The sequence below is a fragment of the Erpetoichthys calabaricus genome, chromosome 6 (genome assembly GCF_900747795.2).
Source record: "Erpetoichthys calabaricus chromosome 6, fErpCal1.3, whole genome shotgun sequence".
Classification (NCBI taxonomy): domain Eukaryota; kingdom Metazoa; phylum Chordata; class Cladistia; order Polypteriformes; family Polypteridae; genus Erpetoichthys; species Erpetoichthys calabaricus.
Window position 1 is genome coordinate 206,459,706 of NC_041399.2, and position 17,868 is coordinate 206,477,573.

Here is a 17,868-nt window from a genome sequence, read left to right on the forward strand (position 1 = left end):
CTCTGAGTGGAAAAACACAGATGATCGTGTTTGATTCATCTTACACTTTGGTGCTCTGGCGATCGTGTGACGATGCCCCCCACACATCTCGCAATTCCCGCTTTGATGACAATGCTAAATTCAAGGTGGGTTGTGAATACACTAGCATGTGAAAAATCGGTTCGTGACACCACAAATGTTGGGAAGGACTGATATATACTTACAAAAAATGTTTTTCTTTTAGCTACAATATTTCTTCCTATTATTTTCTGGTTACCAACTTTACAATTTATGCATTTGAATCTGAATCTGAGTAATAATGGTCCTGATGTGTTTGCCAGAAGGAAAGGAATGAGAATAATGACTCTACTGGATAGCTAATGTCTTTAACAATAAAGTTTGCCTTCCCATTCTATATGAACGATAGATAGATAGATAGATAGATAGATAGATAGATAGATAGATAGATAGATAGATAGATAGATAGATAGATAGATAGATAGATAGATAGATAGATAGATAGATAGATAGATAGATAGATACTTTATTAATCCCAATGGGAAATTCACATTTTCCACCAGCAGCATACTGATACAATAAATAATATTAAATTAAAGAATGATAATAATGCAGGTGAAAAACAGACAATAACTATGTATAATGTTAAATGTTAACGTTTACCCCTCCGGATGGAATTAAAGAGTCGCATAGTTTGGGGGAGGAACGATCTCCTCAATCTGTCAGTGGAGCAGGACGGTGACAGCAGTCTGTCACTGAAGCTGCTCTTCTGTCTGGAGATGACACTGTTTAGTGGATGCAGTGGATTCTCCATAATTGATAGGAGCCTGCTGAGCGCCCTTCGCTCTGCCACAGATGTTAAACTGTCCAGCTCCACGCCAACAATAGAGCCTGCCTTCCTCACCAGTTTGTCCAGGTGTGAGGCGTCTTTCCTCTTAATGCTGCCTCCCCAGCACACCACCACGTAGAAGAGGGCGCTCGCCACAACTGTCTGATAGAACATCTGCAGCATCTTATTTATTTATCTTAGTTGTAAGCCGATATTACTCCGTGCCACTTAATCACTAGCTGCAGCAATTAACATTCTTGAGCCAAGCAGGTGCCAAACCAGGATTTGATGCAACCAGTTAGGATCAATGCTACTGAGGACCTGTAAAAGTTCAAGGGAACAGATGAACAAATGCAAGCTGTCTTCAGATGACTGAGGAAGATGAGCTTTATGAAATGTACTGTACCCTCTTCGTTTCATTGGTGATAGTCACTTCAAGAAAATTAAAGCTGCTCACCCTTCTAACAGTGAGGTCTGCTTTCTGGTTCCTGAAGCATATCACCAGCTCCTTGGTTTTTCTGACATTATGGGTGAGATTGGTGTCCTAGTCAAATGGAGTCAGCACATAAATCAGTCTTTTTCTAAGCTGTGTCATCATTTGTGGTGGTCAGGGCTATGACACTGGTGTCTTCAGTAGACTCAATGATAGAGTTGGAGCTGTGTTCGGCCACACGGTCATAGGTGAACAAAGAGTACAGATGGGGGCTCAGTGCACTATTCTGTGGTGTTTTTATATTAATGGTCAGCAGTATGGAGGATGTGATGCTGCTAGTCGGCAAATGTGGTCTGTTTGTTAAAAAGTCCAAAATCCTAGTTATAGAGCATGCTGCTTAAGGAGTTTGGTGGCCAGGTTTAAAGGTATGATGATGTTAAATCTCTGAGCTGTAGTCTATAAACAGGAATATTGAAAAAAAATAATGTTAGGACCTTTCACTTCTCTTTTTAGACTGTTATGGAGTAATTGTTATAATGTTAATGTTTTAAAAAACTAGGCTGAAAATATTGCTACTCTTTCACTTACTGTGTTCCTGAAACTGTTGTACCTTGAAGTTGAAAGCAGCATTGACCAGGTTTTCCTTTCTCCTGTTTCTCTCCAATCTTAGATCCGTTTTCCTCTTGATTCCATTTCCAGGGAAGTTGACAATAGTGGCGTGGACCTTAAACTTCTTGATAATATTGTCATCAGTGGTCACAGGAACATCAAGCTCTTTGTATTTCTATAGTTTACCTTCTCATTGCCATGTTTAGTGTGACACAAAACAGCTGAGAGAGCTCTTTACTCCATTTAAACTGGCTGAATGACTGATTTCAAGATTGAAGACAACATCCATCCATTTTCCAACCCGCTGAATCCGAACACAGGGTCACGGGGGTCTGCTGGAGCCAATCCCAACCAACACAGGGCACAAGGAAGGAACCAATCCCGGGCAGGGTGCCAACCCACCGCAGGACACACACAAACACACCAAGCACACACTAGGGCCAATTTAGAATCACCAATCCACCTAACTAGCATGTCTTTGGACTGTGGGAGGAAACCCACGCAGACACGGGGAGAATATGCAAACTTCACGCAGGGAGGACCCGGGAAGCGAACCCATTGAAGACAACAGTGGTAAGATATTAGTTAGCTTGAAAGAGCAATACAAGACAAATATTTCTTTTAACTTCTGAAGGGTCCAATAATTTTGTCCCAGTCATTTTTCAATGTCTATTTTAGAATAAGCAAGAACTGAGTTGTTTCAATGCTTTTTTTTTTTGCTTTATTCCATTACAAACCAAAGAAATGTGTGTGTGTGGGCAAGAAAATATTTTAGATTTTTAAGACTTTTCAGGAAAAATGGTGCATTAATTAAATAAAATGCAAGAGTACTGATACCTTTCAGCCCTGTCTGTATGTAGTGAGTTATTTTTAGTTTTCAGACCCTTATATGTATTTTTGCCAAATTATCCCCCTACCTACTACTCTGCCTTTTGCTGTGTTTTTCTCCTGAGCATGTGCTTCCTCCAGATGAAGCTTAACATTAACTAAATAATACAAGATCTGGGAGTATCTGTGACAAGAGGCAGCATTATTAGTGTTAATCCTAACAGAGTGCTACACTCTTTACTTGCTTACTTATTTACTTGCTTACTCTGTTTGCTTAAAGCAGAGTTCATTTTAAAGTTAATAACATGTCTTGGAAATGTTACATTACTTCTCAAAAATACCTTTCATGGCACACAAATTTTAAAAACAGATTTTGATGCATTTCTTCCATGCTATCATAAACAACTGCTTACTCAGTGTGAATGTCACTCACACATTGTGGCTAACAGGTTATGGTGATGCACAGTCTATGTAATACAAAGACTAAGCCATGAGAATGGAGAGCAGAGGCACAAAGAAAGTGCAGATTAAGATTAGCCTCTACCCGAAAAGGAGACACTTCAAGCAAGTCAAAAAAATTCAAAATATGTTTTCAATGTAAAATTAAAAAAGTCAGAAAAAAACAGAAGGTCAAAACATAGGCAATCATTTAAGAAAAGGCAACATTATTAAAAAATTGGGAATGGTCTCCCCTAGACTTTCTCATATATTCAAAAATGGGGATGGATATTTGAGGAGTAAACCACAAAAGAATGATTATATATTTGTATTATGTACATTAAAGAACCATCAACAACAAATCAAATCAAATTAATAATATATTGAACAATTACTATAAAAGTAAAGTTGAATAAATCAGACTCTACAGCTCCATGAATAAAAAAAATTGAGTATGTGTTCAGGTAAAGTACCACTTCTGGTTGATGGATTTGGCCCAAAAGTTAATACAGATTTACAATTTTGGTGTAACAACCACATGCCGAATTTCATCCATCTATCTCGTTGCTTTTTTGAGTATGTTTACACACACACATGCACACACACACACACACAGAATTCCAAAAAACTGTATTTTCGGATTCAGGGAGGTCTAAAACGGGAAGATTCATGAAAATCTCAAGGGCGAATTTCTTCATGATTATTATACTTTCTCTATACTTCGTATACGAGAAAGAAAGTGAGGTCTAAAATGTCAAGATTCATCAAAATCTTGAGGTTGAATTTTTCATGATTACTGTCAAACAAATCACCAGGACCAGATAATATTTACCCTTAAGTTCTTAAGGAGGCTAGCAAGTACAGATATAAAACCTTGATACATATTTTTAGGAAGTCACTGCACACTGGAGAAATTTCAAAGGACTGGAAAATGGCAAATATCATTCCATTATATAAACAATGTGACTATTGTTACACCATACAACTATACACCAGTAAGCTTAACGTGTATCACAGGAAAATTAATGGAAGGAATTATTAAGGATAAGATTGAGCAACATCTGGCAAGGACAGGAGTTTTTCTGAACAGTCATCATGGGTTCAGAAGAGGGAGGTCGTGATTTACTAACATGCTAGAATTCTATGAGGAAGCAACAAAAGGATATGATCAAAGTGGAGCACATGATATTATTTATCTTGACTTCCAGAAGCATTTGATAAGATGCCACATGAGAGGTTGGGCATCAAATTAAAAGAAGTGGGAGTTCAGGGTGACGTTTTTAGATGGGTGCAGAATTGGCTCAGACACAGGAAGCAGTGGGTGATGGTGTGGGGAACCTCTTCAGAATTGGCCGATGTTAAGAGTGGTGTTCCACAGGGGTCAGTGCTAGATAATATAAATACATGATTTAGATAGGAATATAAGTAACAAGCTATACCAAGGTAGGTGGATTAGCAGATAATTTGGAATCTTTTATATTATTACAGAAGGACTTGGATAGCAGACAGGCTTGGGCAGATTTGTGGCAGATGAAATTTAATGTCAGTAAATGTAAAGTATTACACATAGGAATGAAAATGTTGGGTTTGAATACACAATGGGTGGTCAGAAAATCAAGAGTACAGCTTGTGAGAAGGATGTAGGAGTCATAGTGGACAGTCCGGTCCATCTTCATACTCTCCAAGGAGGTTCTGATCTTTAGCATCTCATATGGAACACCTGATTCTAATTTTATGGATTTGAAGTAGTGCAGTCAATAGAGTCTCTTGGATTAATCAAGTGATGTAAACATAATGGAGAGACAGTGGGCACTGCTTACGCTGCCAGTCAGCTTCAGACACACCTCACGCATTACAATTTATTTGAGAAATTCCAGTCTGGTTTTCGCACTGGTCATAGTACAGAAACAGCACTAACACGGGTTGTAAATGACATTCTGATATCCTCTGATGAAGGAAACTCCACTGTAATTATGTTGTTGGACTTAAGTGCAGCATTTGACACCATCGACCATTCTATTTTACTGCACAGGCTAGAAAATGATGTTGGGCTTACAGGCACCATGCTCGCTTGGTTTAGTTCTTACTTATCAAATCGATTCCAATATGTACAGAAATGTGCTGACAGTACTCCATCATTATACACAGAAGTTCAATATGGTGTCCCGCAGGGCTCAGTACTGGGACCTTTACTGTTTTCACTGTACATGCTTCCACTGGGATCTCTCATTAGGAAACATAATGTTAATTTTCACTTGTATGCAGATGACACCCAGTTATACCTTTCATTTAAATCAAATGAAGTTTCTCCAATGTTGTCTTTAATTAGTTGTGTTAGCGAATTAAAGGAGTGGATGAATGAGAACTACTTGTCTTTAAATACAGATAAAACAGAGATGTTAATTGTTGGAGGGAATGATGCTGATCACAATAATATTTTGTCATCATTTAACTCAGTTGGAATCCCAGTCAATTTTACTGAATCAGCCCGCAATCTAGGAGTTATCTTTGACTCTAGCATGTCATTTAAAGAGCATATTACAAAGTTGTCCAAAACATGTTTCTTCCATCTTAAGAATGTTAGGAAATTAAGGCGCTTTTTAAATAAACAGGATTCTGAGAAACTAATTCATGCATTTATCTCTAGTAGGATTGACTACTGCAATGCGGTGTTCACTGGATGTTCAAACTGTTCTTTATACAGCCTCCAGTTAATCCAAAATGCGGCTGCAAGAATTATTACAAGAACAAGAAAATACGAACACATAACTCCAGTTCTTAAATCCTTACACTGGCTCCCGGTTAAGTTTAGGGCAGATTTCAAAATCCTACTTTTAACATATAAAGCATTAAATGGTCGAGGTCCGGCTTACTTGTCTGAACTTATCATGACTTACAAACCTGAGCGCACATTAAGATCTCAAGATGCCGGTCTGCTTATGATTCCAAGGATTAATAAAATAACAGTGGGAGGTCAAGCTTTTAGTTACAGGGCCCCTAAACTGTGGAATGGTCTGCCTGCTACTATAAGAGATGCCCCTTCGGTCTCAGCTTTTAAATCCCGGCTGAAGACTCACTACTTCAGTTTAGCATATCCTGACTAGAGCTGCTGATTAACTGTACAGACTGCATCTTTGTTGTTAGTCATTAGCACTTAAACATAAGTAACATGACAGTTATAATTGTATAATAACCCTCACTTATTCTGTTTTTCTTCTTGGTACTCAAATGTGGCACTTGGTGCCATGGCCCACATGTCAAGTTGTTTTGCCTGCCTAAGGAAAAGTCATCCCAGATGGAGGATCGCAGGAATCGTGGGAAAGAGGGGTCCTTTCATCGGATTGGCTGGCCCAGAACTGTTTCAGCCGTGGAATGGCCAAATGGGGGAGGCAGCTTGAAGGATGTGGTCTCCAAGACTCTACACAAATCCAAATCTTATTATGGGATATATCATCTACTGTTAAATTCTGCTCTGTATTTCTAAAATTTATATATTTTTTTTTACTATATTGAGAAATTGTTCTGTTCTGTGTACTGCATTGTATTGTATTGACCCCCTTCTTTTGACACCCACTGCACGCCCAACCTACCTGGAAAGGGGTCTCTCTTTGAACTGCCTTTCCCAAGGTTTCTTCCATTTTTCCCTACAAGGTTTTTTTGGGAGTTTTTCTTTGTCTTCTTAGAGAGTCAAGGCTGGGGGGCTGTCAAGAGGCAGGGCCTGTTAAAGCCCATTGCGGCACTTCCTGTGTGATTTTGGGCTATACAAAAATAAATTGTATTGTATTGTATTGTATTGCTTAATAAAAGAGCGGCTTCTTTAATATTGGACTTGGGAGTGCTAGGACATAGCCATTTGGAAGTACTTCTATGTCAAATGGAAGCCCCACAAAGAAGGGATCATGGATCCTTGCAGCACCCCCTGGCAGCATCCACAGAACCTGACAAGGTACCCTATGGGACTACAGCTCCCAGCATGCAGGTAGCATCAACCATGAATCCTGCCACCTGGCATATCAGGGAAGCATATATTCCTGACAAGATGTCTCCCCCTGTCCTTGCATCACACTGTCTTCCTGGGTGGGATGCCCATTTGTTTAAGCAGTCCATAACAACATATATGGCTCCACAGATTCCCATAGGGCACGCTGGGATTGGGAGTTTGCTACAGTCTTGTTGGGTTCCATGGGGGCTACCAGGGGGAGCTGCAGAGCCCTACTTTGGATTGAAACCAAATCTGGGAGTACTTCCAGATAACACTGATGAGCCACCTGAAGTGCTCCCAGGTGCAGCACTTACGTCATTTGGGAAGCCAGAGTTGGGAAGAAGAGGAGGAGTGGAGGTGGAAAGAAGAGGAAGAAGAAAGCAAAAAGAAAAGAAAGGAAAGGAAAAGAAGGGGTTATGTGCTGTTTATGGTACTGTGCTGTAGTGGGAATGAAAGAAAAGTGTTTCCCCTTGAAAATAAAATGTCTGTGTCGAGGTTGGGTGGCTGGAGTGCCCTCTGGTGGTCTTTATTTATTTATTTATCATATGTATATATACTGTATATATAGTTATGTATATTCTGAATACTTATATATAAGCTGAGCTTGATCATATTATTCAGCTGTAGCTAGAAACTACCCACATTTACAACTTTTTTTATTTGTGCATTCTCCAGCAAACTGACTAATCATTTTTGTCACTGTGAAAAAAGTTGGGGACATGAATAGAATGACCGGCATAAAAAAACAAACATTTTTAGAAGGAGTTCCACCAAAAAGTTTCATTAAAAGAGGAATTATGACACATTTTAAAAAGTACTAAACAAGAGAGCAGACTCATACAGTAAGTGTCATTCATAAGCAATGTTTCACTTACCACAAACTCAATAATAGCAAAAGGGGAGGAGAGAAAATGTAGCCACAGGATGACTATAAAACACAGCAGAGTGAACAGAACTGTCACTTCTATCTGAGAACCTCCTTCAACTACTGCACCTATGAAGCTGAATCTTCTCCAGGTTTGTGTCCTGAGTGTTTAACAGTTAAGTTTGTCTTTGTTTATTATTCTGCGGTGTAACCAAATTTTGAATTGTAACACACCAGAACAAAGAGAGTGGTCAACATTACTTATGCCTCTACTAGTAAATTCTTCACTTGTGACCAATCAATTTAAGCTTCCACTGTCCTGTTCATTTTACAAATGCATTTTCTTTTTAATTTTAATTAGTGTTTTTTTTAATCATTGTCTCAGAATAGGGTGGGAAGTGTCCTATAGGTGTTTTGCTATGCTCTTCTGTCTTTTGAGAAGTTATTCCGGTATATGAAACTATATAAAAAATTATTATAAAAGATAAAAAAAATATTTGCTTTAAAATATATTTTATTTTTAAAACCCCTGAAAGGTCGAACTAAAAATCATTATACAACAGTGTTCTTCAATCAGATACAAAGGGTAAGTCTTTATATGAAATTTGTTATTTTAACCTGCACTTTCCATTCTTCAGCAAGAATTCCAAATTACAAAATGAATGGGAACTTATCTGGGTTTGTATCTTTTTTTGAAAAATTTAAAGTATGTTATTATGCTTTGAACATTAATTTAATAAAATACAAAAAAAGTAAATATTGTATAACTCTATATATGTGTGCCATTCAGGAAAAAAAGATTAGTTCATAAATACATAAATTGGTTCAGATATATATATCGGTTCAGATACATTGGTTTGAATATATGCGTTGGTTTTAATACATCCATTCGTATATATATATTGGTTCAGATATATACATTGGTTTGAATACATCCATTCAGATACATACATCAGCTGAGATATATACGTGTGCGTCCAGTATCTCGAGCTTCCTTGTCTTTTTTTTTTTTCAAAGTGCTTTGAAAAGTAAGAAAAGAGCTATATAAATGTAAGGAATTATTATTACTATTATTATACATGTAAAATGGTAATAAATACAAGAAATTATACATTTACTGCATTATATTTCACATATATGTATGTCATTAAAATAATGATATAGAAATCATATAAAATGGTATAGAATTTGCATCGTATTTCTTTAAAGAAGTCTTTAATTTGTTTCAAAAAACTCTTACAGCACACTTTTGAACCGTTGAAAATTGCTGATCTAAACCAATGAATATCTGAACAGGTGTATGAAGATATCTGTATCTCGAGAATTCAGTGTCCCTTCTAATTTGGTGCAGGTGCACCACGAGGCATACAGTAGATATTTTCATCACACCTGTTCAAATATATATTCATTGATTAGGGATTTTCAACAATATAGGTGTGCCGTAAGATTTTTAAAGCAAATAAACTAAAGACTTCTTTAAAGAAATACGACACAAAAGAAGTCTATGACGCAAATTTCATTCCATTTTATATGATTTATATATCATTATTTTACTACCTTTGTATTATGTGGTCACTGTGCTCTGGAATCATTCCAATTAATGCTTCTTATTGTCGAGCACATCTAGTGTCCTTATTTATTACCCCACTGCGCCGCTGCTGAATTTGATCATACATACACACATATAATAATAATAATAATAATAATAATGATGATGATGATGATGCCTTACATTTATACAGTGCTTTCCTTACTTTGCAAAAAAAAAGGGAAATCCGAGGTCGCTAACCCGTGATTGTTTAACTGCAAAGCAACAATCTTACCCTTGTACCATCTCTTACTGCTAGATATGGAACCTGATAATTTTGAGTACTACATTTTACATTTTAAACTGTCATAAGTAAATAATATCAAAAAGATTTTTTAAAAAGCAATTTTGGAGCAAAGAGGTTAAGCAGTTATTATTTTTTTTGTAAGTCAATTATAAATATATATATATATATATATATATATATATATATATATATACAGTGGAACCTCGAGATACGATCACCTCTGTATACGAGAAATTCAAAATACGAGGAAAGTATGAGTGAAAAATTCAGATCTAAATACGAGCATTGGTTCGCGTAACGAGCCACGAGCCAGGCTGTGGGTATAGCTCGCGGCTTAGCAAGGGGGCATGGTAGCAGTTGCGAGCCGCGATCTGCGGTGTCTGCGTTTCTCACTTAAGTGCACAGGTGGGAAACTGCCCACATCCATGATTGTTCCTGTGGCTGATGGGCTGCAGCTGCCATGTCCTCCCCGCATATATAGAGAAGCGCGAGCCGGTTAAGGGGGAGAAAAAGTAAAAGAAAAGAGAGAGAGAGAGAGAGAGAGAGAGCGCGAGCGAGTGCGAGCGCAGGCGGGCGGGCGGGCAGGGCGAGTGAGTGACTGCAGGCTCGCGTGTAGCTGAACAGTGAGCTGAACAGGCGAGCCAAACAGCTGAAGCAGGACGGTGTAGAGAAGGTCAGCTGCATTAAGAGTGTCTCGCCTGTTGCAGAGCCGGCAGGTGAGATGCTAACAGAGAAGAAGCACCGGCGATTGTCATCTGTTTTTTAAAGACGGCATCCTTTTGACGTTTTAACCTCGTGTTAAAGGATTGTTATTCTTGTGTATTTTAAACCTCCACTTCACAACTGTTTTAAGGATTATTTATTTAAAGATTTATTGAATGCTCTACTGCACTTTGGACACCTGTTTTGATTCTTTTAATAATCAGTTATATTATTTACCAGTGTTATTTATTAAAGGTAGACTACAGTATATATAATTTATCAGTGTTATTTGTTAGGAAAATTGATTTTTATGTTAATATATTTGGGGTGCAGAACGGATTAACTGGATTTCCATTATTTTCAATGGGGAAGTTTGTTCTAGATACGAGAAATTCGCTATACAAGCTCAGTGCTGGAACGAATTAAACTCGTATCTAGAGGTTCCACTGTATATATATATATATATATATATATATATATATATATATATATATATATATATATATATATATATACTGTATATATATATTGGTGTGCAACAGAATTTTACGTATTAGTTTATATGTGCCATGAGATGAAAAAGGTTGAAAATCGCTGGTTTATATATGTATATACACAGTGGTTCGGATATACAGTATATAAATCCGTTGAGATAGACTGGTTTATATTTTCGTTGGAAACGGTGAAGGTGGGAGGAGTAGTAATTGGGCATTAAAAAGTTGGTACGACGGTGGGAAAATTGCATTGCAAATGAAGGTGACTATGTAGGCAAGTGATGTAATTTGTTTCTGAAATTCTTAATAAATAGAGTTTCCAACGAAAATATTAAAGTGAGGAAACTTTTTGAATGTCCCTCGTATCACAACCAATACATACAGTATATATGAATGGATGTATCTGAAATGATGCATATATCTAAACCTATCTAGTTAAAGCCATATATACTTAATATATATATATATATATAAGTATTCACAGCCTTTGCTCAATACTTTGTCGATGCCCCTTTGGCAGCAATTACAGCCTCAAGTCTTTTTGAATATGATGCCACAAGCTTGGCATCACTGGCCTATCCTTGGCCAGTTTCGCCCATTCCTCTTTGCATCACCTCTCAAGCTCCCTCAGGTTGGATGGGAAGCGTCGGTGCACAGCCATTTTAAGATCTCTCCAGAGATCCAGCAGGGATGAAATTTCACACACAGTCATATTGTAAAGGTGGCATCCCATCACAGTACCACGCTTGAAGTCACTGAGCTCTTCAGAACAACCCCTTTTGTTTCCCAAATATTTGTAAATGGAGACTGCATGGCTAGGTGCTTGATTTTATACACCTTTGGCTGTGGGTCTGATTGAAATTTCAATAAAAATTGAAAATTCAATAGTTACAAGATATGTCCCAATACTTTTGTCCATATAGTGTATTTATATAGTGTGGATTAGATTAGATTATACTTTATTTGTCCCCAAGGGAAAATGAAAAATTTCATTTTATAAAATTATGACCAGCCAGCTAAGATTCTTCAAAGTGTATCTTAAAAGGTTGTAAGGAGTGTTTTAAATTACTTTCATGTCTGGGCCTTCTATCCCATCCACTGGAGGGGGACACTCACTTCCACAGCTGGAGGTTACCCATAGAAATCTGTGCCTGCTGTCTGCTGCTTCCTTTCTGTGAGATTCAAAAATGTTTTAAAAAAATAATTATAATTTTGAAATATAGAAAATGGAATGTGGTGTCATATGAAAGTTGGAGCCACCTCTGAGTTATCATATATTAATCAGCCCAATAAACTGTACACAACTGAATCGGCATGTTCTAGAAATCCATGGGGGCTTGGGGTTGGAAGCAGGTGTTGCTGTGAATACAACAACTCGACCATCTTTGATGGAAGAAAGAAAAACACTGCAACATGGTATCATGGTATTCTATACAGCGTTTTAATGGCAAAACACTGTACTACGATTATCTATACTGATAAAAGGCAAAGCCCTCACTCACTCACTCACTGACTGACTGACTGACTGACTCACTCATCACTAATTCTCCAACTTCCCGTGTAGAAGGAGGGCTGAAATTTGGCAGGCTCATTCCTTACAGCTTACTTACAAAAGTTAGGCAGGTTTCATTTCGAAATTCTACGCGTAACGATCATAACTGGAACCTCTTTTTTGTCCATATACAGTAATGGACTGCAGCTCGCTGGCCGTGAGAGGCGGGGTTGCGGGGGTTGCGTATCGCGTCATCACGCCTCACACGTAATCACGTGAACTGACTGTGAAGGAGAAAGGATGGCCTTATATGGCGTTCGTTTATAAAACAGCGGACAGACTGTGTAAAGGCAGCTTCACAAAAAAACAGATCCTTAACAAATTGTTATTGGTATATTTTACCTCAATTTAAAAAGGTTTTCTTTTCTTCTTAATTAAAATTTAAAAGCAATACTTCACCGCTGCAAAGCCCCTCTAGCGCTGACGTCCAAGGTTCGATTCCCGTAACGGAGTGCAGTGAGTGTGTACGCCTGATGAGCCAAGAATTAGGGCGAAACACGTGTCGCGTACTCTTTGCATTATTTGACAGTAAACTATTTTCAACCATTCTATGATCTGCTTCTCACAACTGAAGGCACCGTGGCTGATGTTAGCTGACTTGCTGGCCAACCATAAGCGTTACCTGGTAGGTAACCACCCATACAATCAGATTGTGATTCAGACTACGAATGCCGTGAATGTAATTACCCCGATCTACATGCTAGAGAAAACCTCAATGAAGAAGAAACAGTGTGTAAGCATACATATTAACATATGTGCAATTAAACCTGTGCATTTACGGGGTGATTTCTCAGGCTTAAAAGCTCGCCTTTTATTAAAAAGGTAAATGCAAACTGTTTTCATTCTGAAGGGCACAAACCACATTGGATTTCAGCCGTTAAACACGCAAAAATATCTGTACACCAGATAAATAAGCGCAACATATTATCAGTTGTATTGTATGCTTACAATACATATAGAAATGTGTTAATCGTTAACTAATAGTATGGGATGGTGTTTTTCGACTCAGCTACAGATGCCGATGGAGACCAGAACTGCTTTGGAAAAATATGAACGCCTTGGGGCCGATCTGGAAGAAGGTAGCGCAGCGCCTTGATTTAAACGATTCCATGTCTTGGTGGGTTTGCGTAGCTTATTGTCAATATCTTTACACCTGTTTTTAAGACTTATTGACTGAAACGGGCTTTCACGAAAAAAGTTAGGGCTTTGCTACAGGATACACCCTCCACAAGTTAAGGAAGTAAAAATAAAGGTATATATTTCTTTTTTATTTAAACCTTTTAAGTTCGTATGCATAGCCCCATTTGGCTGTTTTAGTTTTTTTTTTTTTCTTTCTTCAGTAATATTTAATTTCCTTAAAGAAAAACAACATATGCATTTTACTTTTTTTTGTATCTCTTTAGTAATATTTTAGTGTAAAAGGATAACCAGTATTTAAACCTTTTATGTTACTTTATAAAGTTATTTTACACAATGTTGAAAAATTAATAAGAAAGCTACATATTTTGGCAGCTGATGCTTTAATTTTCAATGAAATGAAAAAAGCTCTCCAAGAGAAAACCTCAATGAAGAAGAAACAGTTTGCACTATCTAAAAAGGAGAAACCCTCATTTATAAAGGTTTGCTGCAGATGACTTAACTGAAAATAAATGAATACTTCCTATGTGTATAATACATATTTATCTATTTGACTTATGCCTTTATTCCAGCAACTTGCAACATCTGAGGTACAATTTGTTACATTACTTTTGTTTTTTGCAGCACGGGCAGGTGAAGTGACTTCCTCAGGGTCATACAGTGGTGTCAGTACCAGGATTTGAACTGACAAGCTCCGGGTTTGCTGAAATATTACTGAAGAAAGAAAAAAAACGAAAACAGGCAAATGGGGCTATGCATACAAATGTCCATCTATACATTATCCAACCCGCTATATCCTAAATACAGGAGCCAATCCCTGCCAACGCAGGGCACAAGGCAGGAAACAAACCCCGGGCAAGGTGCCAGCCCACCGCAGGGCGCACACACCCACACACACCAGGGACAATTTAGAATTGCCAATGCACCTAACCTGCATGTCTTTGGACTGTGGGAGGAAACCGGAGTACCCGGAGGAAACCCAGACAGACACGGGGAGAACATTCAAACTCCACGCAGGGAAGCAAACCCGGGTCTCCTATCTGGCACCTTTCCGCCCGCATACAAGCTTAAAACGTTTAAATAAAATAGAAATATATACCTTTATGTTTACTTCCTTAACTTGTGGAGGGTTGCTTACTTGTGCCCCTTTCAGTCAATAAGCCTTAAAAACAGGTGTAAAGCTAAACTTGCAGCACCGCTATTCAACTACACTTGCCTAACGCCTCTCCTAAGGGGAGATACTGTGGGATCTGGGCATCAGTCGAAGCACTTATCATAAGCCCGATTAGAAAGCGGGAAGCTATGATTTGTCATCTCTCTCCCATGTAACAATCACAGCCCGTGTTACAATGCACTATGTATGTATGTATATATGTATATATATGTATACTGTATGTAGATATGTGTATATGTAGATATATATATATATGTATATATGTATATGTATATATATGTTTACATAACCTCTTTAACACACTACTTCTCCGCTGCGAAGCACGGGTATTTTGCTAGTAGCAATTAAAAATGACTGATTTTTTTCTGCAGTTTTTTTAAGCTTTTGCATCATTCTTCAGTTCCTCTGGTGGGTCCAAAACAATGGGATTTACTTTAAAGGATTAAACTTTTAGTATTGGTTTTTAAGGCTTTGAATGGGTTAGCACCATTGTATCATGCAGAGATCTTCAAAGTACGTAATTCCATTAGAGCTCTCAGGTCAGCAAACCTGATGTTACTAGATGTTTCAAGGTCTAGGTTCAAAAGAAGCCTTTGCCATAGCTGCTCCATCCCTTTGGAACTACCATCCTATTCATATTAGAATTGAACAGTCTGTTGAAATTTTTAAATTTTATTTAAGACCCATCTCTTTGCTTTGTCATTTTTTCTTAAGTTCAGTAAGTTTCTCGACAAGCGTTCATTTTGATCCTGTTTCTATTTTATGTATTGTTAATTTTGTTAATCCATTTTAGTTATTTGGTCTACTTTTTGTATGTTTATTAATTATATATTATATTGTTTAGCACTTTGGCTTAACTTTAAATGTTTTTAAATATGCTTTACCAGTAACAGCGGACTGCACGATAATGTGCAGTGAATACCATTGACTTGAGTATTGCTAGTTTTTATCCTCTTTCTTTCTCTGTACATTTAGTATTCATTTGCTCAGAGGTTGATGCGCTTGCTGCTTCCTGAGCAGCTCTTCTTTTCTCCACCCTAGCGGCCCGCTTCTTCTCTTCTTCCATCGGCATCTTTTCACGTAAAAAAAACGATTTAAGTCCGTATTTGTGTTGCAATTACTTAGTACGTTTTTCTTAATTTTTCACTTAAGATGGCACTTAAGTCTTCAATCTGCCTCAAGAATGATTTAAGATATGAAGAGGTAGAGGAAGTGACGGCGAAGGTGGTAGGGATGAGAACGGCACCTGTACGCATGCGCCGCATAGCCGCCCTGCTGCCTGCTGCCGAGAGTTGATTCTACAATAAAATAAAATAAAAATAAAAAGAGTTATAAAAATCATCACCCTGAAAGCAGACAGTAGAGGTCACGTAATACATGTGTACCAAATGTCGGGTCAAGAGGTCAAACGGTTTGCAAGCTACAGGTGATTTAAAATCCTGGACAGACAAACAGACAGACACAGTAGTGTATTATATAAGAAAATTACTAAGTTTGACTTTGACTTTATTTATTGAGCTATGGCCAATTGACAAAGAAGTGAAGAAAAATAAAAATTCCAGTCAGCAGCCTCTTTTCAGAAAGAAAACCTCTGGATGGTCCATAGTCAGTTAGAACAGAGAAAGTCAAAGACAAAGTCTGGCACTGGGTATAATTTTGAAGAAGAATCATGGCCTAACTCAATGTAGTAGTAGAGGACATTAAAAATGGAATATAATATACAGTACATTCAAATTGTGGAAGAATGTATATAAAAAGGTAGATTCTCACCAATCTGCCATCTGGGAGCCTGTCCCTGTCCCATCAACTTTGAATATAGGGAGTGAACCAATCATGGCTAGGGCATGAATAGTAATATGCTAACAAATGTACAGTGTACTCCATAACGTTTGGGACAAAGACACAGTTTTTCCTTCATTTACACCCTGCTCCACAGTTTAAAATTTCAAATCCAACAATTCAGACCTCATGATTAAAGTGTACATTGCAGACATTCATTTAAAAGTATTTGCATACATATTAGCCACAGCATGTAGAACACTTTTTCTACATGGTCCCCCCATTTCAGGGCATCATAATGTTTGGGACACAGCTATGGAAGGCCTATTAAAGCCGTCATATTTAGGACTTGTTGTATATACCCTTGCATGCAATGACTGCTTGAAGTCTGTGATTCATAGACATCACCAGGTGCTGAGGATCTTCTCTGGTGATGCTCTGCCAAGCCTCTCATGCAACTATCTTTAGCTCCTGCTTGTTTCATGGCCTTATCCCCTTAAGTTTTCTCTTCAGCATATGGAAGACCTGCTCAATTGGATTTAAATCAGGTGACTGGCTTGGCCATTCAAGAATTTTCCATTTTTTAGCTTCACCATTATGTTCCAATCATTACCTTATTGTAGGATGAAATGCAGTCCAGTGAGTTTGGAGGCATTTGCTGGAACTTGAGCAGATCAGATGTTTCAACACACCTTAGAATTCATTGTGCTACTACCATTAGCAGTTCTATCATCAATGAAGAGAAGTGTGCCAGTACCTGTGGCAACCATACATGCCCAAAGTGTAACACCTCAACCACCATGTTGAACAGATGAGGTGGTCTGCTTTGGATCTTGAGCTGTTCCTTTATGCCTCTTACACGTTGCCCTTGCCATAACTCTGATGCAGGTTCATCTTTGTCTTGTCTGTCCACAAGTCCTTTTTCCAGAATTCTGCAGGTTCTTTTATGTCCTTTTTTTTTGCAAACTGTAATCTGGACATCCTGTTATTAGGGCTAACTAGAGATTTGCATCTTGCAGTGTGGCCTCTGTGTATCTGTTCATGAAGTCTTCTGCTGATAGTCGTCTCTGACATATCCATATCTGCCTCCTGGTGACTGTTTCTGATCTGTTGGACAGGCATTTGGGACTTTTTCTTTACCATAGTGAGGATTCTTCACTTATCAGCAGTGGAAGTCTTCCTTGGCCCATCTTTTCCTTTGCGATTACTGAGCT

At 38.0% G+C, this 17,868-nt stretch overlaps 2 protein-coding genes across 8 annotated transcripts in view; both read left to right on the forward strand.

Moving 5' to 3' along the window:
- The window catches only part of LOC114653822 (aerolysin-like protein), a 989,661-nt gene that overhangs the window by 158,489 nt on the left and 813,304 nt on the right, over nt 1-17,868 (forward strand). The window lies entirely within an intron of this gene.
- LOC114653829 (uncharacterized) overlaps nt 8,087-17,868 on the forward strand; it is a 192,674-nt gene continuing 182,892 nt past the window's right edge. For all 7 annotated transcript variants that reach the window (XM_051928977.1, XM_051928978.1, XM_051928976.1 and 4 more), the window contains exon 1: nt 8,087-8,133. The gene's annotated coding sequence lies outside the window, so the exon portion shown is untranslated. The remainder of the gene's footprint in view (nt 8,134-17,868) is intronic.